We start from the raw sequence: 20,207 nt of genomic DNA, 5'->3' as shown, positions 1-20,207 counted from the left end.
GGATAAGGCATAGGAATTCAAATGAGGGAAGATTCTTCAGGCTATGTGTCTAGCAGGGTTCCATGGAACAGGCAGAACCAAAACCAGTCCTGGAGGGGTATGGGATGGAGCCAGTAGGAACCTGTGCTCAGGAAAGGAGGGAGGGTGTGGGCATAGCCAGAGGTAGGAAAGCCCATTAGGATGGAATAAAAGGAGGAAAAAGAATTCTGAAAAGATAGGTTCAAGCCAGGTTGCAGAGGGCCTTATAATCACTTGATTTACACTAATAACTACTTACTGTATTTTGCCATATATAATATATACCATTTTGCCCAAGTTTTTGAGGGAAAAATAAGGATGCACATTATACATGGTTAGTGCCTGAAATACCTTGTATCTGTTCTTGTGTTTTGTAATTATTTGTTACATAAAATTTCTTGTACCATAATATGTTCAAAAATAAATGCTAAAATTCCTTTATAATACAAAACACAAAGATCTAACTATAAGGAAATAAATAATTGAATCAAAAAATTAAAATGAAAGATTGTTTTCCTGAAAGTTTGGGCCAAAAACGTGGATGCGCCTTATACATGGCAAAATATGGGTAATTTGTTATTTGTAATGATTTCCTGTCCAGTTTGTTTACCATAAGGGCAGGGACCCACATGTCTGGTTCTCTACAGTTCTCCCTGCACCTAGAGAATGCCTAGCATGTAAGTGGCTCTCAGTATGTATTTGTGACTGAATAGTTGGCTTGTGTACCCAGTTAAGAAGCATTGGTTTTGTTTAGCAGATAAAGATTATCACTGAAAGCTTTTGAGCAGGGCTGGGGTAATCAAATGTTACTGTCGCTGTGCCTAGAAGGGATGAGAAATGTATAAGGAGGTGCTTAAGTTGGGCATTGAAGGATGTATACAACTTGATTAGTGTAGAACAGAAAATGTGAAACTAAAAATTAATGTAACAAAGAGCAATAATAGAAATACCAGCCTGAGAGAAGGAGAGAGTGCAAAAACGGAGCGATGGGAAATAAAGTTGACTAAATAAAGAAGGGCGGATTGCAAGAGACTTTGAAGGCCAGGTGGAATTACCAAGATTTTACCACAATTACATTCTTCAGCAGGGTCTTGACCGGCTTGGCTCAGTGGGTTGGGCATCCTCCCACAAAGCGAAAGGTCGCCAGTTTGATTACTGGCCAGGACGCGTGCCTAGGGTTGTGTGCCAGGCCACTGGTTGGAGACATGCTAGAGGCAACTGCTCAGTGTTTCTCTCCCTCCCTTCCCCTTTCTCTGAAAATAAATAAATAAAATCTTTTTTCAAAATTTTTAGAAAAGGTTCTTGAGCAAGGGTTGACAAATATCACCCCTAAAAAAGGACCATTTTCTCTACCTCATTGAAAAGTATAGCATAAGGCAAGGAGAATACAATGGCAGTCTATTATAGAGAATATTAGAGCACTTATCCATTCAACAAATATTTATTGAATGACTTCCTGAAATGTTTGATGAATGACTCCTCATGAGGTCCTAAACACATGCTATGGTATTAAAGATTTAAATTATCTGGGCAGTTAGTCTTTTCCTACTGAGAGGATCAAGAATTTTATATAATAGTAGTACAACTTGACACCACTAGACCTACATCAGAAGATCATGATTTATCGTGATTCTGTTCATTAAAAACCGTGTAACTTTGAGCAAGGCATCTGTTTGAGCCTCAGTTTCCTCATTTTTAAATGGGTATGAAACTGCTTCCTCTAGAGGTTTATAGGATTAAATGAAACAAAAGCTCTTAGCATGTGGCTTAGCATCTAACAACTCAACATATTTATTTCCCTCTTTCTTCTGCCCATCACCTTCAGAAACATCTTTAATTGCACCCTAGAAAACTGCAAAGGCTTCTTGACTAGAAATTGAGCAAGGGATAGTCCCTTTAAAAAGGAGACGGGGGATGGGAAAGGAAAGAAAAAAGAGAAAGAAGGAAGGAAGGAAGGAAGGGAAGGAGGATTGAACAATTTTTTAAAGAGGGAGGGAGGAAGGATAATGGGGTTAGGAGTGATTTATTTGTTCTTTGACCCAGAGTATTCAGTATTTTCTACCATTAAAATATGCTGATTTTTTAATCAAAAAGTATGTTATTGTTAATGATGATCATGAAGAATTTTAGTGAGCCCTGACCAATATAGCTCAGTTGGTTGGGGATCATCCCACAAAGCAAAAGATGGTTGGTTCTATTCCCTGTCAGGGCACATGCCTGGGTTGAGGGTTCAGTCCCCCTTTGGGTCATGCAGGAGAAACAACCCGATCAATATTTCTCTCCTTCTCTTTCTCCTCCTCTAAAAATAAGTAAATAAAATATTTTTAAAAATTTAATGATAGGGAAATGTGCATAATATAATGATTAATGAAAAACTAGTGAAAAAACCTCTTTATACAATATGACCACAAATGTGTGTAATTATGTGTTTGTGTAATATCAGAATCATTTAATTTTATTAGTTATTTCTGAGCTGAGTGGTGGAATATGGATAATTTGGATTGCCTTCATTTTCCTCTTGAACATTTCTCCCTATAGCTAAAGTAACCATGTGATATTTTTGTAATTAGAATAAACACCCACAAATCTTTTTTTTTTTTTGTAATAATGAAATAAATTTCAAGCAGAAAGCCTATTGTTTGTTGAGGAGATGGTAGAGGACAGGGAAAAACTAGAACCAGTGGATGACAATAATAATAACAATAATGATAATGGCTACTATGAATTAAGGGCTTACTCGATGCCATGCACTATTCCCAATATTTTCTATTTTTGTTTATTGATTTTTTAGAGAAAGAGTTGGGGAGAGAGAAATATCACATTCCTTGGTTGATTATTGCACGTGCCCTGACCAGGGGTCAAACCTGCAACATTGGTGTATCAGGACATACTCCAACCAACTTAGCTACCCAGACAGGACCTGTTCACACTATTTTCTATTTATCAGAGTCTTCAACAGCTCTCCCAAACAAACAAAAACGTCCTAGTATATATATAGTTTATTCTTTCCCTATCATTCTTATCTCCTAGACGGAACATTCTTGGTTATGCGCAGATATATAACTACGTACTTCAGAACTAATTTAATATAGCTGTGGCCTCATTCACCTAACATTAGAGTAAACTTGCCTTATTCTTCAGCTTTTCAAAGCTTGGTCTTCCAAATATCTCGGTGACAAAGATTTAGTTGAAACTTCAGCCCCTTGTTTTGCTTTTGAGATTTATGCCTTCTAATCGAAAAAGATCAATTTAAAGATTTTTATTAGTTGTTATTTAAACAAACCAGTAATATATGATGAGCGAGGAAGTCACAGTTGAAAATATTTCACAAGAGCCGAAGCTGTTCAGGCTGTTTAGTTACCGACTTGGCGTAGTAATGTCCTTAGAGACAATGATAGACAACTACGCCACCCTGTGGTATTGAGGAGGTATGGCGGCCAGTTTTGGTTTATCGTTTTTCGTTTTTTGGTTTTTTGCTTTTCGGTAAGGAAATTTTTTATTTTTATTTTTTTAGTTTTCCACTTTTAGCCCTGAAACTAACCAGAGTTATCTCTCGGAGGAGCTCTTTCAGTTTGTTGTTGTGGAAAGCAAGCCCCAGACAAGCGGCATCGCTAGAACTTGAACCCAAATCTTCAGACGGGCCCTTTTCAGGCCGTTTCTTGCCACACAATGCTTCCAATCCGTCAGGTTAATTCAAGGATATCTATCTGTCAGCTGCAGGGAACCTAAGAACTATCTAGTGCAAAAAGCTGATTTTATATTCAAGAAAACTGAAGCCTAGAGAGGATACATGTCCACAGCTAATTTTGAGGCCCTTGTTTTTTATTGCATCTATTTGTTTAGTCACTAACTATTCATTCGTGTGTCTGCTGTGTGTCAGGTGCTGTTTAAGGCACTGATGATACGGTAGTTGACAAACTAGGCAAAAATTCCTTTCTCTCATTGTCTAATAGGAGAAACAAACCAATAAAATAAGTAAGTAAAATCCATATGATATAATGTTAAAGAGATAAGTAAAAAGATAAAGGGGGAAAAAGTGGGAAGAGGGAGATGAATGTTGAAGTGGTTATATTTTAGAGTGACCAGAAAAGGCCTCTTGAACAAGGTGACTTTTGAAATAAAGATCTGAAGGAACTGAGGGAACCAGCCATACAGATAGGAGGGAAGAGCAGCAGGCAGAGGAAACAGTAGTGTAAAGGTCCTGAGGTATGAAAGTGCAGGTGTATTCAAGGAAAGAGCAAGGAGGCCCACCTAGCAGGAATGAGAGTTCTAGGGCAGTAAGAGGTCCAGAGGTAATGTGGGGGTGCAGATCGTGTGGGACTTTCAGGTCAAAGGAGGTCTTTGGCTTTTACTTTGAATGAGATGGGAGCCATTGCAGAGTTTTGAGCTGAGGAGTGGCGTGATCTGACTGACTTTCTAACACTCGGGCTGCTAGGATCACAGCAGACTGCAGACAACAAGGGCAAGCACAGGAGACGAGGGTGCTCTTCAGTAACCTCGGAGAGAGATAACAGCAGGTTAAACCAGGGCAGCAATAATGGGAATGGCAAACGGTCGTTTGAATTTAAAACATATTTTAAGGAGAGAGCAACTAGCTTTGCTGATGTTATCAGATGGGGTGTGAAGGAAAAAGAGGAGTCAAGGATGACAGCAAGGTTTTTGGCCTGGGCCAAGGGAAGCATAGCATTGCCAGTAATGGAGACCGGTGAGCATCTCAGCAGCTTGCTGTTAGGAATGCTAAGTGCAAGATCACTACTCCACACCCAAGCGGTGATGCCAAGGAGGAAGGTGATTATGTCCATCTGGAGTTCTGCCAAGAACTGTTAAGTAGTAACAGCGCAGTCAACGAAAACATAAACTCCATAAAGTGTCTAAGGGCATCATAACCATTAGAAAACATTCAGGCCCAAAAGGTAAAATAATTTCTGCTTTAGCATTTGGCTTTCCAGATTTCTACCCAAAGAAATCTTTTCAAGTGGCTCTGCCTTGCCTATGTGAAGGCCATGAAACTTTTGCCCACAGACATGAGACAGAGTCACTTGACACTGGTTAGATCTTTAGGACAGTGTTTGTGTGTTCTGTGGCTTAACGGACGGAGCCCTGCGTGAGGTCAGTGGGAGCCCCAGCCAGTAGCCTGTCCGGTCAGTGGAACATCAGGGAGACCATTTTGTGCTTCCTGTTTTACCAAAGGGGGAGAAAAACCCAATCTGGGCAATTCCCTTGGATCTTATGGATGCTCAGGTCAAGTAGAATTGCTTGCAGCTGTGTGATCTGTCTCTATTATTTTATTACCTACTTTTAACTCATGCCCCTTAACCCCTCAGCCTCTTCCCCGTGTAGCTCTCTATGTGATGGAATTGACATTATTTCTTTTGCATCATGTCCTCTATTGGGGACCAGGGCCAGGGATGGCACAGCTTACTAAGCACCAGGAGTGCTTAGGAGTAGGTTAAGGAGCTGACCCACATGCCCTCATGCCGTATGCGAAGACAATGCCCCCTAACCTACCACCTGTGTCGCTCATCCTACTAACAACCGACATTTGACCAGAGTTTTACAGTTCCAAAAACACTTCTACATATAGGCACTGGTGCACTGCTTACAAATATAGACTCTGGAACCAGACTGCCTGGGTTTGAATCCCAGGTCTGCTATGATTGGATGTGTGGTCTAGAACAGTTTACTCTATTAAGCCTTAGTTTCTTCAACTGCCAAATAGAGATAAAATAATGATACCTACCTCCAAAAGTGTTTTTTAATAGCTTTAGTAAGATAAATTGACTACAAAGAACGACATATATTTAATGGGTATAATTTGATGAGCTTGGACCTATGCAAACACCTGTTATCTGAAGTGGTTTTAAGGAATAAGTGAGGTGATACACTAAGCACAGTGCCTGCGACACAGTGAGGGCAGGAGTGAGTACATCGCCTTTTTGGGCCTTCAGAAAGTCCTGTAAGGTAGGTATTCTTATTAACTATGTTTACTAATGAAGAAACTGAGGCTCAGAGAGGCCAGTCAGCAGAATAACACCCGGATAAGCAACAGAAGCCCTAGGCCCAGCCACAAGTTACTGCCCTCTGCTCCCAGCCTTTTCCCACTTGGAATCCGCTTCTTCCAAAGGTGTTGATTTTGTGTTAAACACACCAAACTTTCTCGCCAGGTCTCCTGGTGTCTGCTGGCTTTGTCTTAGTGAAATAACACACTGGGATTGCCGGGGAATACAGCCAAAATAAATAATCTTTCTTGGGCTCAGCTGGGTGTCAGGCCTGGGCCAAGCACCTCTGGTGCCGCTCCCACTTCATCTTCACCAAAACCCTAGTTGCTAGGTACTGCCAATATGTCTTTTGTGCAAAAAACTGGGGCCCAGCGCCATGAAGTTACTGGAGGGGCTATCAGTTTAAGCAGAATCCAAGGCCGGCCCCGTGTATGCGCAGCCAGGCTTCCATCCGCCTGCAGTGATCTATCTCTGTGCGAAACTCACTGCATTCTCACGGTGGCGGCTCCCTCTCCGGACTTCAGTAGCCTTGGGGGAGACACACTGTCTCCCACTCCTCGATCATAACCGCACCCCGGGCCAAAGGGGTAGCTGCCAAAGAGTAATCCCTGGGGCGGACCCGCCCAGCCTTCAACCCCTTCCCTTCCCTCCCCTCCTAAACTCAGAGGCTGCGCGAGCTGGCCGCTCTCCAAACCCAGGGCCCACTCCAGGCGCACGCAGCGCAGCGGGCAGCTCAGAGAATCCCTAGTCCGGAGCTTCTCTCGCAGGTGGAGGACGGGCTGAGGACGTCCGTCTGGACCAGAGGAGAGTGCAGAGGAAGTCTGGGGTTTGGACTCCATCCCACGGTTACGTCACCGCTCCTGCCCGGGCACTCGCACCCTCGGCGCCACCCTCCTGCGGCAGGTTGGGAGCCTGTCCTGGTCCCTTCCCTACCTCTTGATGTTCAGATTCCCCGGCTCCACTCCTAGGCCTCCAACAAGTCCTAAGTAGAATTCCTCTCAGGGTTAAATGGCACCATTTCCCCATGCAGACATGAGGCTGAACCTAGGGGAGATGAGAGAACCTCTGAGGGGCTTGGCCTGAGCTGAGCATCCGGCTCTCTCACTCTCTACCTCCCTCCTCCATTCCTTCCTTCTTTTCAAGGAGAATAGTGCACGCCCCAGGGGCAGAATTGCAGCAAACAGTTGAGCAAGTGCCAGAAGGTCTGACCCCAGGCGGCCTGCACACTCACTCTTACTAGCTGGGTGAGCTGGGTTCAAAACAGGTCACTGTACATGCTTCAGGTGTCTTTATTATGGGGCATGGGTTTGGCTAGGTGTGTCTGTTCTGCCCCTAATTTAAGCCACTGCTTGTAAATATATGTCCCGGTGCCTATTAATAACCCACAGTCAGTACACTTGTCCCCTGTCACTCTAATCACTCCGACAATGACCCCTCTCTCCCCTGTCCTCTTCCCCACAGCTCTGCATGAACAGGCAGAGCCATCTGGGGACCTCCTGAGCTGCAGCTGGGTCTGCGCATGCTTTGCAGCGCTTCCCCGTTGCTCACCCCCACCCCGCCCCCACTTACCGACCCTGCTCCAGGCGGTTACTCTCTTCAATGACGTGACATTAATAGGGGTAGATGAGAAGGAAGGGACTGAAAAAAAAAAAAAAGGAAAATAATAGCAATTTATTCTAATAAACCCTCAAAACTTTCACATTATACATCTGGGTTCCTTCCAGTCATTGACCATGAAAATAGCGGTTCTGTTTCTCAGAGCTTCCGAGGTCTGTGGTTTGGATAAGGAGCCTTTTTCCCCTGGGTCGGACTGCTGCAGATGCTGAATCCACTAACAGCCATGGAAGTTTATCTCCTTGTTTGTGAAGACTTCAGTCTCCATAGCCTGTTTGCTTCCTCCCTGTCTCAACTTCTTTGTATAAACTTCTTCCAAGAAAAGACTTGACACTTGAAGTGTAAATAAACAATACCTCAAGTATTACCCAAGATGGGGATTTGATACTTAAAAGGGAACAAAGAAAAGAAACATCTTGATAGAAGAGAAAAAGCCTTCAAGGAAAAGCAGTCCTGGGTTCTCTGCCTCTGTTAGCAGTGGGGTCCTCACCCACAGTTGCCTGGTCTATGAAATGGGGATACTCCTCCATACCTACCTTGGTGCAGAGGGTGGCACCAGATCATTTCTCAAGTTCCCCTTCGAGCTCTGAAGAAACGGAACTGAATAGAGGAATGGGTGCTATCAGCAGGTCAGGGAGGAGGAACTTTAAGAGCTTATGATATCAAAGAGACTTTTTGATTGTTCCCCCAAAATCAGACGGCCAAGCGTGGCCTAACCAGCATAAATATGAAGGCTCTGACAGTAGTAATAGCACCCTCAGCCCCCTTTGTAATTCCATCCCTTCATCATCACCCTGTTAGAACTCCACCACTTCCTGCAAATAGAGCTTCCTTTGCCCCGTGAGTTCCTGCCCATTCTGAGTGACCTTGCTTTCTGGGACGGTTCTCCACTCTGGGAACCCCTTCCTGATAATGCTAAAGGCTTTCTCTCTGGGTCACGCAGGACTGACCCACACTTGGAGCCCTTACCACTTTACATTGCCATCTGTTCCCCTCACTTGACCATCAGATCTTTGAAGAAGGGGACTTGGCCTTCGTCTATGTCTGGTACAATTCCTGTTGGACCTACTTTGAATGGAGAGAGGTAATAGTACTTGTATAATGATCTACCATCTGTAAAGTTTTCTTCCCCACATTTTCTCATTCAGCCCTCACACACAGCCCTGGGAGGGTGGCTACAGAGAGAAGTGACTTGCCCAATTCATTTGGTAAGTGACAGAACTGGAAGATCTTATCCAGTTAAAGACCACAGATTCTGGCTCGCACTTATCCCTGACTGCCAGCTGCCGTGTAGTAGAAAGCTTCTCCAAAAGGCAGTGTCCTCCTTGACTCCTTCTTCCTTCCTTTCCCATCAAGTGAAAATGTCAGGCAGCCAAGAAAACAGCGTCAACTCCCAAGGAAATGGAAGTTTTAATAACCTGCCTTCTTTACTTGCTTGTTGTCAACAAAAAGGATGTCCAGCCTAGAGAAAAGTCTCGTGAGAGTTTATTTGAGCCAAACTGACAATTACCAGGAAGCAAAATCTCAACAGACTGAAAAAATACTCCAGGGAATGACAGTTTTGCAGCATATTTTGTACATTAGAATCAGTGAAGGAGATGTAAGAAGGGTTATGGGCAATTCCTTGGTGGTAGATTAGGGAGGCAGGGGAAAGCAAAGCAGTAAAATTTCTGGGATTGGAGAACGGAGAGACTCATACTTCTTTTACATTGGCAGGTCTAGGATAGTTAATAGTCAACATTTATAGCACAGAGAGATGGTACTCAGGGAACAAGAAAATTGTGAGGGGTCCTGCAGTCTCCTGCGCTGCTGGGGGGTGCGCCCTGAAGGGTCTGGAAAAGGGGATCCCTCTGACAGTCCAAGGGCATGTTATCGTAGATGCAAAACGACAACAGACAGGCTCAGTTAAGATAAAGATTGACTTTTGTCAAGGAAGTTACTGGCCTAGGACGTGACTACCTGCCCTGACCTGCTTTTAGTTAGGAATTTTTATGTTCTGACCATGCTGTGGGGTTATTTTCGGTCTCTGAGTTTGTAAAGCCACCATGCAGGCCTCCCTGGAGTTTGTCAGGTTCAGTATGTGACCCCTTTCGTCCACATCATCTATGTCCTCTGGCAAAGACCCTTGGAAAGCTGAGACTGTCCTCCTGGAGGCCACCAGACTTCAGGCATCTGACATTCTGTGGGTCCTGAAGGAAGCCATTCAATACTCTGGCTGTCAGTTTTCTTCATCTGTAAAACAGAAATTCGGTGTTATAAATATCCATTAGAATGCCACCTCCTGCAGAGCCCAGAGCTAGGTATAGGGATATAGATGCAAAAATAAATAGGGCATAGTCTCTGCCCTCAATAAACGTAAAGTCAAACAGGAGAGACAGAAATGAAAAAATAGACCTCATGGCAGAGTGAAATACAGTAGATATAGAAGAAAGACTATTCATACCTGATTTGCTTATCTCCTAGACTCGTGCCAAGAACCAAATCAGGTCATAAATATCAAGTGCTCTTGAAGCACTACGCAAATGTAAGCAAATAATGTTCTTTGGCTTCTGTAGGAGACACCAAGCAGGCTGTGGGCTTAAATCTCCCTTCTTCTCCAAGAACTGACCCGATAGCCAAACCCACATGAAAACAGAGGTGACCCCTTTCCAAGCACCTTTTGGCCATTATGGTTGATTGAGCCAAAGGCAGACCGCTGGCCCAAACTGGGCCACGTAGCATCCTTGCTCTGGGTTTGAAATGGGAATGAAGGAAACTCAGTCTCATCCACCTTGGGCTCTTGTGTAGAGGAGACACAGACCCTGGAGGCATGATTTTCTGACAAGGTGGACTGAAAGCTAAAGAATGGCAAGCTGCCACATTTCAATAGAAGAATAGAGCAGAAGTTCAAAGAGAAAGAAAAACAAGAGGCAGAGGTCTTTGTTGAAGTCTGTCCCCACCTGCAGGGAATGACATCCCAGAAGGACCCTATTTTGCTAAAGACAGCACAGGTAAGCTTCAATCACTTGCAGCTAAAAGATTCATAATTAAACAGTTTCTAAGCGAGTTCAACTCAAGCTAATGCTGAAGAGAAGTCCTTTCTTAGCCCATGTAAGAGCTGTATCCTTCCTTCTCTCCTTCCTTATTTCCTTCCTTCAGGCAATCAGTCAATGAGTGTTACTGAATGTCAAATATTTACAGGGTTCCTTAGAAGAAAAAAAGGCTGGTTGCACCACCTGTGACACAAACCAGCCACTGGGTGTCAGCCTCCTAGCCAGGCAGCCCTGAAAGCTCCTGAAACTATCCAGCTGTGCCAGGGAGCACTTGGTTAATACATGAACTTGCTGTCACTTGTAATTATCCCTGAGCAGTTCTGGAGCCTTAGACGTTGTGACATTTTTCTGCCCGTTACCTCTCCCCCTCCGGTAGCATAAACTAGACCCCCCCTCCTCCCACACACACCCGCATGCCCGCAAGCACATGCGCTTTTGGGGGGCTGCCTCACCCCATTTCATGCTCCTCTGATGAGGCTGTTAATCACAGGTCCCTTCTGCTGGCCACGTGGTGGACATAGGACCTAACTAAGCTGGACAATCAGAATGTCTTTCTGGAGAATCTGAATTTTGAGCCGAGACAAAAATATAAAGGGTCACCTCACAGCAGCAGCACACACAGAAGATCCCCAGGTGCCGTGATGAAGCTACATTGTATACCCTGCCCAAGCCGCCAGTCTAAGCCTAGATCCTATTTTTTAAGACCCTTTAATGAATCTATATTTACCATGAGGATTTTTTGGTTTGGTTTGGTTTGGTTTGGTTTTTTGAAATCCACACAAGCCATTTGACTGAAGACTGAAGCTTATTTCAGGAAAACAAGCCTGTCATTTTTCCAAAGCTCCTGTTAGCTCCCTCCACACCTGTTCTCTCTTCCGCCAAACCACCTATGGCTCATTTTCAAAGAAAAAAAGATCAGGACCCAGATTCCAAAGTAGGGCACAAGTGGTACTTTAAGAAACAGGCCTGTAATTTTTGTCACAAATTTTCCTGATGGACATTATGTATTCTTTTTAGTCAACAGAGAGCTCTCATGAAAATGCATTCCTAATCTCGCAATGGTTACCTCCCAAAGTAACACTTGTGGAATCCCAAGTAATGGACCATCACTTCAACCCCTCATTTTACAAACAAGAAAACTAAGGTGCAGAGAAAGGAAACGGCACACTCACTAGCACTCAGTAACTCTACAATGATACTCAGTCAGCAGTAGCAGACATGGGACCAAAACTCAGGCCTTCTTAATACTGGATTAGAGTTCTTTCCACTATTTCATGCCTCCTAGGTGTTATAATGGTCTTACCACACTTCGAAAGGCCTGGGCTCCTAAAGTTTCATCTATGTGTTCCTCATGTTCATACAGTTTTTCCCAAAGCTCACTCAAAGGGCTAGGTAACTAGATTAGGAAGGGTTTCCAGCCTTAGACGCATTCTGCACATACCAGCCCCTCCAATAGCACAATTTCAGGGCTGGTGTGGAGTCCAAATTGTCATTGCAGCTTCCCTCACTGTCAATTTAGGCTGCCCCTTGGGGAGCCTTAGTGCCCCTTCCTGCTTGCTGACCTTAGTTGGGACCATCTCGGGCATCAGAGATGTAGAATAAGGGTAAACCCTAAGATGGAAGTAGTCTGAGTATGAGACCCCTTTCATTCAAGTAGAGTCCTTGGCTCCCAAAGTGTATTTCTCCAATCTCTCCCCTACAATCAACCACATACCTGGGATTAGACCAAGCTTTAGTCAGGAAACTCACCCTGTTAGCTTCCTCCCTTCAGGACAATGGACCACCCTCGGCTTTATTTTTGCATAACCAAAGAGCCAACTCAGACAATTCTTACCAAGCAGAACTTGCCCCCAGGTCTTTTGCTGCACCCGTACTAAACCCAGGCTTCAGAAGGTGCCTCTTTTAGAGGTCACCTTCTCTCTTTAATGCAATTTTAATTATATTTTTACCTTCCTTAGGTCCTTCTATCCAAGCATTGGGAGTTCAATAGTACCATCATTTAACATATAGTGAGCACCTATACACGTAGGTCACCGGGCCAGGAGCAAGAGATATAGAAATAAGATACAGGCTTTCCTAAATAAAGCAGATCAAAGGTATACCAGGCTGCAACGTCCATCCCAGGTCTCCTGCCCCGAAAATGGGGGGAGGGGAGAAGAAGGGGAGTGAGGGTAGACAAGAAGGAAGAGGCAGTAATCGGTAGCCTGAAGACGATTTGCTGGTAAACCAGAACAGCCTGACATAAAGTCTATTTAAGGACAGTCTCAAGGGAGAAATCTTATTAGTCAAAACTATCAAAATAAATCCACTTTCTAAATATGCAGCTAAACCTTTCTCTCCCCCACAACCGTATATAGAAACATCCTACAAGAATAATTTTTTTCAACACACCCTCTGAAATACATGATGTTGCATCCATTTGAAAAGCAAAATAATTGAGGGAGAGATGGTAAATGACTAGCCCACTATTGTCCCACAAGGCAGTGAAAACACTAGAAACTGGTTCTGAGGAGCTTACTGGCCTTAGACTTCACAAACGGCTGGCAATTGGGTGAACATTGCAGATATCTATCACTGCATAATAAGCCACCCTGAAACATAGCCACCTAACAACAATAACTATCCATTGGTTCATGATTCTGCAGTTGGGACCAGGTTTACCTGGGTGGTTCTTCAGATCTCACCTGGGGTCACTCATGAGCTTGCAATCCTCTGATGGGTTGACTGGAACAAGATGATGTAATATTAATGACCTCACTTACAGGACAGGGGCCTTGATGCTAGCTGTCAGCTTCTCTCCAGCTGATGTCATTCAGTAGTCCTGTGCAGACTTATGTGGCTGCAGGAGTGTGCCAAGAGTACCATCAGGGAAATGCAGGTGCTCTTAGAACTTCCACAATGTCGCTCTTGCCACATCCCATTGGTCAGAGCAAGTCACAAGGCCAGCTTGAATCCAAGGAGTGGGGAAATAGAGTCTACCTCCTGACAGCAGGCGATGCAAAGTATTGAGACCATGTTTTTCACAGTGAGAGGTAGCTCATTTTTACCAGTGCACACACACTGGCTATTACTGTCATAGCCAGGAACTGGCCAACGTTCACTAGCCCCTGCTGCCTACGGGGATGGTGGCAAGAAACATCAACAATGGAGCTCGGAAGCTTGGAGACTTAGCCTAGCTGCCGGATGATACCCAAACTCTTAGGATATTATCCCAAATACATGCTGAAATTATAAGTGCACTTGCAGACTATTAATCATTGTGTAGATGCATTAGGTGATTGCTGCCTATGCATCCATGCACAAGGGCACAGGTCAGGCATCACACATTCATGTACAAGTGATTTCTCCAGTGATATGCTGGCATCTCCAAGCTGACATATCATTTCTCCAAAGACAGTTACCCTAGAGTAATAAGAAAAACCATATAAATGAATTTAGAAATTTTCTTCACATTTCAAAATATGTTTTAGAAGAAAATAACTTTTTTAGCCTTGATTGTTGTCTTTATAGGCCGACCTCTTGATATTTGGTAGAACAACAACAAAAAAAAATTGGCTCACAAAGGAGGCCAATGAGCGAGGAAAGAGCCATAAATGGCTCTGCATAAAATAACTAAGAGACGTCAATGTTGCTAAAAATTGCTAAAAATGAATTCAGCCCATCCAGGTGAAGGCTAATTAAATGCAAATTAGTTTACAGCTTCATTGAGGCATAACTGGCACAACAAGCTGTGCATATTTACAGTTGATAACAGGATAATGCTGCTATTACCTGTGAGAACATCAGTACAATCAAGATAGTGAATGTAGACACCAACGCCATCCGCTTTCCTGTGCCATTTTGCAACCCCTCCCTGCTGACCTTCTCCCCTTTCTCCATCTCCATGCCATTGCTCATCTGCTTTCTTGTTGCTACTGATGACTTTACATTTGTAAGATTTTATATAAATGTGATCACCTAGTATGTATTCTTTTTTCATCTGGCTTCTTTCACCCTCTAGATTGAGTTTTACCCATAGCGCTGAGTACAGCAATAGTTTATTCCTTTTAATTGCTGAATAGCATACCACCGTACCAATACACCAGAATTATCTATTCTTCTATTGATGGACTTTGGGGTTATGCTGTGTACTGGTTTGCCCCACAAAAATTCATGTGTTGAAGCCCTTACCCTCCATGTGACTGTATTTGGGAAGAGTCTTTAAGAGATAATTAAGATAAAGTGGCCATGACTTTAGTGTAGCTCAGTGTAGCTCAGTTGATTGAGCATCATCCCACAAAGTGAAAGGTCACTGGTTTGATTCCCAGTCAGGGCAGATGGGTTGACACTTGGGTTGTGAGCCAGGTCCCTGGACCAGGGCACAAAGCAAGAGGCAACCAATCGATGTTGTTCTCTTACATCAGTGTTTCTCTCCCTCTCTTTCTTCCTCCCTTCCCATCTTTCTAAAAATAAATAAATATTTTTTTAAAAAAGATAAACTGAAGTCATAAAGTGGGTCCCTAACCAGATAGAATTAGTGTCCTTATAAAAGAAACACCAGCAAACCCTTTCAGTTGCTCAAATGCCCTCTCTCTGCCTCCTACCCCCATGCCCAGAGCAGTCAGACGAAAGGCCACGTGAAGACATAGCAGCCACCTGCAAGCCAGGAAGAGAACCTTATTAGAAGGCGAACACTGCTAGAAACTTGATCTTGAACCTTTCCAAAAATTGTGAGGGAATGAACTTCTGTTGTTTCAGCCATGCAGTCTGTGTTATCTTATGGCAACCTGAGTAGACTAATACAGGTTATTTATACTTTCAGACTATTGCAAATGAAGATCCTAGGAACCTTTGTGTACAAGTCTTTGTATGGACAAAAGGTTTTGTTTCTCTTCGGTAAATATCTAGAAGTGGAGTGGCTGGGTCATGTGATACATGTACACATATACATTACCTTTATTTTTTTTTGACATCAAACGGGTAGTGTGCTGATGTCGTAACAAGGTTCGAGGGAGACACATCTCACACAAGAGCGTGAACACCCAATTACCATGCTTATGAAGAACAAAAGCCTCTGCACATTACCTTTTTTAAAAATTATTGTTCAAGTACAGTTGTCTCTATGTACATCACCTTTTTAAGAAACTGTCAACACTGTTTTCCAAAGTTTTCCACGCCCCCCCCCAGCAGTGTATAGGCCTTCCAATTGCTTTACATTCTTGCCAATACTTAGCACAGTCGATCCTTTTAATTTCAAATGGTTTAATTTTTTAAAAATTAAAAACTTTAATGGCAATTTAATTCACCGTTCTGGTAGGTGTGCGGTGGTATCTTATCGTGGGTTTAGTTTGCATTTCCCTCATGGCCAACGCTGTCGGTCATTTGTTCATGTACTTATTGGCCATCCCTATAGCTTCTTTAGTGAAGGATCTATTCAAATCCTTTGCCCTTTTTAAAATTGACTCTGAGGTAACTAAATGTAAATTTGAATAAGCATGAGCAGAAAAAATTAGATCCAAAATCTTACCAGCTGTCCAGGTTGGGCAGGCCTGTGAAGAGAGACCAGACGTCTGGGAAGAGTATGTGGATGGTGAGAACTTGGAAGAGGGGATGAGGGCTGAAAGGAGAGTGGTAGGTCTGAGATAAACTCTCCCAGCTTCACCATTCGGTCTGAGTTTGGCCATGAGGCCCCCTTAACAGTTTTCTCACCATTAACACCTGATTGCAGCCCCCAAATTTTTTGAGAGCCTCAATTTCATGACATGTTCTATGGAGGTTTCTTGTTTCAGGAACGCACCATATGTTACTCTTGCCTGACGAAGTTTGCCAAGAGCCCTGGCTGGTGTGGCTCTGTAGATTGAGCGCTGGCCTGTGAAATGGAAGGTCACAGGTTTGATTCCCAGTCAAGACATATGCCTGGGTTTCAGGCCAGGTCCCCAGCTGAGGGCATGCAAGAGGCAACCAATCAATGTTTCTCTCCCTCTCTTTCTCCCTCCCTTCTCCACTCTCTATTAAAAATACTCTTTATTACTCCACACTCTTTATTAAAAATAAATAAATAAAATCTTCTTTCTCTTCTTCTTCTTTTTTTTTTTAAAGATGTTTGCCAAGAATGTAGACAAAGACAGAGACATGCACAAGAAGTACTTAGTTAACATTTGGTCCAGAGTGTAGTCTGGAGGCAGAGTTGAGAGAAAAAAATAGCATTTAAAAAAACCTTCCACTAAAATGAAGACTTTGGGAAGGAGAAATAAACAGAAAGGACTGGGGGAAGATAGTAGCAAGGACATTTAGTAATAGTTGGTACTATGATCAAGGACACTGTGTTCATCCATAGATAACTCCATGCTGGAAAGAGATAAGTGAGAGAGAATCCAAGAGAGAGCAGAATAAATGATTAAGACACAGAGAAGCTGATTCATGAAGCTCACTTAATAGAGTTCACTGAAGCTAGTTCATTTAACAAAACATAACTGAAGCTAATTTTCTATCAGAGTCTGAAAGGCAATGGAAATGCAGATAGTAAAAATTAGGAAAACAGCAAATGTCAGAGTCAGCTTGTCCAGCAAACCCATTAAGTAAAATGAAAATAACTTCTGCCCTAAGCAGACCAGTTCTTGATCTAAACAGGTTCTCTCTGTGTCATGACAAGCAGCTCGTTGACATTCTCTCTTTGTCTTCCACCTTTCTCCTCATTCCTTCCCTCTTTCTTTTTGCCTAATGAATGTAATAACTATACACAAAACCCTTAGGGAGCTCTGATTTCTTTACCTTTTAGGGGAATCTTCCTGGTTGGCTCCTGTCCGTGGGTCCCCCCATCCATATCCATAGTCCTTTGGCTCCACCCAGTTGTCCTAGGCTGAGATCTATCCTCATCCTTTATCTCCTATCCCAACTCCTTTTTGAATTGGGAATTTCCTGAAGCTAGGAGTTCAGGAAAAGCTAATAAACGATCCTTAATTCCACTATCCTAACACAGTCACCCACTGCATTTTGGAGAACTTTCTCGTAACCATTATTCTTCTGCATTAGAACCACTCGGGTAAATTATATCATTCCAGTGTATAGTGCTATAGTGGGGACAATAGTTTCCACATCACTAACTATCACTTGTGATGTAGCTAACACTCAGAATTGCAACAACGTGATCATAGGCTTCCTCGGTTAAGAATCCAGTCTGGGACATTTTAAATTCATTGAAATTATGATATGCTTAGGTAGGAAATTTTTCAAGCAAATGAGGCAACAGTTTTTGCAGGCACCTTCAATGGTGCAAAAGGCCATTGGTAAGAAAGAACATAGATATATATATATTTTCACCCTCTTTGAATCCTGTGAATTAAAATTTTTTTAATTAAAATAGACTTTACTGTAAACATAATCATTAACAAAATCAGCCTTTTCCCACTTAATACCCTCTGTCCCACAACTAAAAGATCTGCTAATGGGTCCTTATTTTGCAAAGAGAGCCTGGTACCAATTCATGTGGATCTAACAACTTTAATAAAAGCAAACTTTACAAAATGATGGAGTAATCTCTTCATCAAATGCTTTATTGTGTCCTTTTACATGCGGTATTACATGGGTGCTATACAATGATCTTTTCTTAATAGTTTAGAATATAAGCAATTACATACCAATAACTAGTAATTATCATTTGTTGAGTGCCCAGTATGTACCATACTATTTTTGTCGTAGGCTGTTACTCAATCCATTGAGCCACACCAGCCAGAGCTTGCACCATACTATTTTAAATGCATTAATCTCACATCAAGTCTGTTAGGTATTGATGTATGATAAAGAATTTGACAGGTCTTTGTCCCTGATTCCTGGGAGGAAGACTCTAACTTCCTGGGATTTTTTGAGTTATAGTGTTTTTATTACTCCCAGTAGGCCTTAGGAGTACATATGAGTTTATGCTAATAAGAGGGCTCTGAAAGGGGCTGTTTATACCAGAAAGACCACTCTGTGATTACAGGGTTGGGACTTTGAACCTTGTGCTATCAGCCTGACTTCCGGGAAAGGGGTGGTGTGAGCCTGCAGACTGAGTTCAATCATGTGGCAAATGAGTCAATCAACCATGCCAAAGTCTTCTTCAAACTGTTAAAAAGTCTAGTAGCATATGTACTAGACAACAGGGAAATCATTTCCCCATCCTCTTGAGCCTTTTGTGATTTATCCAAATCGGACAAGCTGTAGTAGTGGGTAGAGGGATGATCTGGGAATTTAGAGCTCTACCCATGACAGGCTCTTTAACTGCCTAAGTCACATTGCTTTTTTTTTTTTTTTATTGCTTTGAGAAGAAAAAGAAACATGTATTTTGTTGTTTCACCCATTGATACATTCATTGGTTGATTCTTGTATGTGTCCTGACTGGGAATCGAATCTGCAACCTTGGTATGTGAGGATGATGCTCTAACCAAATGAGCTACCTGGCCAGGGCAGGCATTTTTTTTTTTATGTTATTATAGTTGTCCCATTTTTTTCTCCCTTTTATTCCCCTCTGCCCTGCATCCTTCCTCCCACCAGCATCCTCCCTCCCTTAGTTCATGTCCATGGGTCATACATACAAGTTCTTTGGCTTCTCCGTTTCCTATATATTCTTAACCTCTCCCTGTCTATTTTGTACCTACTATTTATGCTTCTTATTCACTGTACCTTTTCCTCCATTCTCCCCCTGTCCCCTTCCCTCTGATCTCCATTTCTGTGACTCTACTCTGGTTCTAGTTGTTTGTTTTCATTTTTGGATTTTTTTAGGTTTAGTTGCTGATAGTTGTAAGTTTGTTGTCATTTTACTGTTCATAGTTTTTGATCTTCTTCTTTTTCTTAGATAAGTCCCTTTAACATTTCGTGTAATAAGGGCTTGGTAAGGATGAACTCCTTTAACTTTACCTGTCTGCGAAGCACTTTAGCTGCCCTTACATTCTAAATGATATCTTTTCTGGACAGAGTAATCTTGGGTATAGGTCCTTGTCTTTCACAACTTTGAATACTTCTTTCCAGCTCTTTCTTGTCTGCAAGGTTTCTTTTGAGAAATCAGCTGATACTGTTATGTGAACTCCTTGGCAGGTAACTGTCTCCTTTTCTCTTGCTGCTTTTAAGATTCTCTCCTTATCTTTAATCTTGGGTAATGTAATTATCATGTGTCTTCGCAAGTGCTTATTTGGGACTCTGAGCTTCCTGTATCTCCTGGAAGTCTATTTCCTTGGCCAGATCGGGGAAGTTCTCCTTCATTAATTTTTCAAATAAGTTTTCAATTTCTTGCTCTTCCTCTTCTCCTTCTGGCACCCCTATGATTCAGATGTTGGAACGTTTAAAGTTGTCCCAGAGGTTCCTAAGTCTCTCCTCAATTTTTTGAATTCTTGTTTCTTCATTCTTTTCTGGTTAAATGTTTATCTCTTCCCTCTGCTCCAAATATTTGATGTAAGTCTTGGTTTCTTTCCCTTTGCTGTTGGTTATCTGTATATTTTTCTTTATTTCACTTTGCATAGCCTTCACTTTTTCCTCCATTTTGCGACCATACTCAACCATTTCTGTGAACATCCAGATTACCAGTGTTTTGAAC

General features: G+C 42.6%; 1 non-coding gene across 1 annotated transcript; it reads right to left on the bottom strand.

Annotated features, from left to right (window-relative positions):
* Positions 1-15,612: 15,612 nt before the first annotated feature.
* On the bottom strand, positions 15,613-15,716 carry LOC129066095 (small nucleolar RNA U13). Its single transcript, XR_008528638.1, has one exon. It is a non-coding gene; the product is annotated as a small nucleolar RNA U13 (small nucleolar RNA).
* Between the last annotated feature and the right edge of the window lie 4,491 nt (positions 15,717-20,207).

The sequence above is a fragment of the Pteronotus mesoamericanus genome, unplaced genomic scaffold (genome assembly GCF_021234165.1).
Source record: "Pteronotus mesoamericanus isolate MK-2021 breed Mesoamerican mustached bat unplaced genomic scaffold, CSHL_Meso_final contig_182, whole genome shotgun sequence".
Lineage (NCBI taxonomy): Eukaryota > Metazoa > Chordata > Mammalia > Chiroptera > Mormoopidae > Pteronotus > Pteronotus mesoamericanus.
Note: the sequence above shows the minus strand (reverse complement) of the source record. Positions and strands in the feature narration are given on the sequence as shown.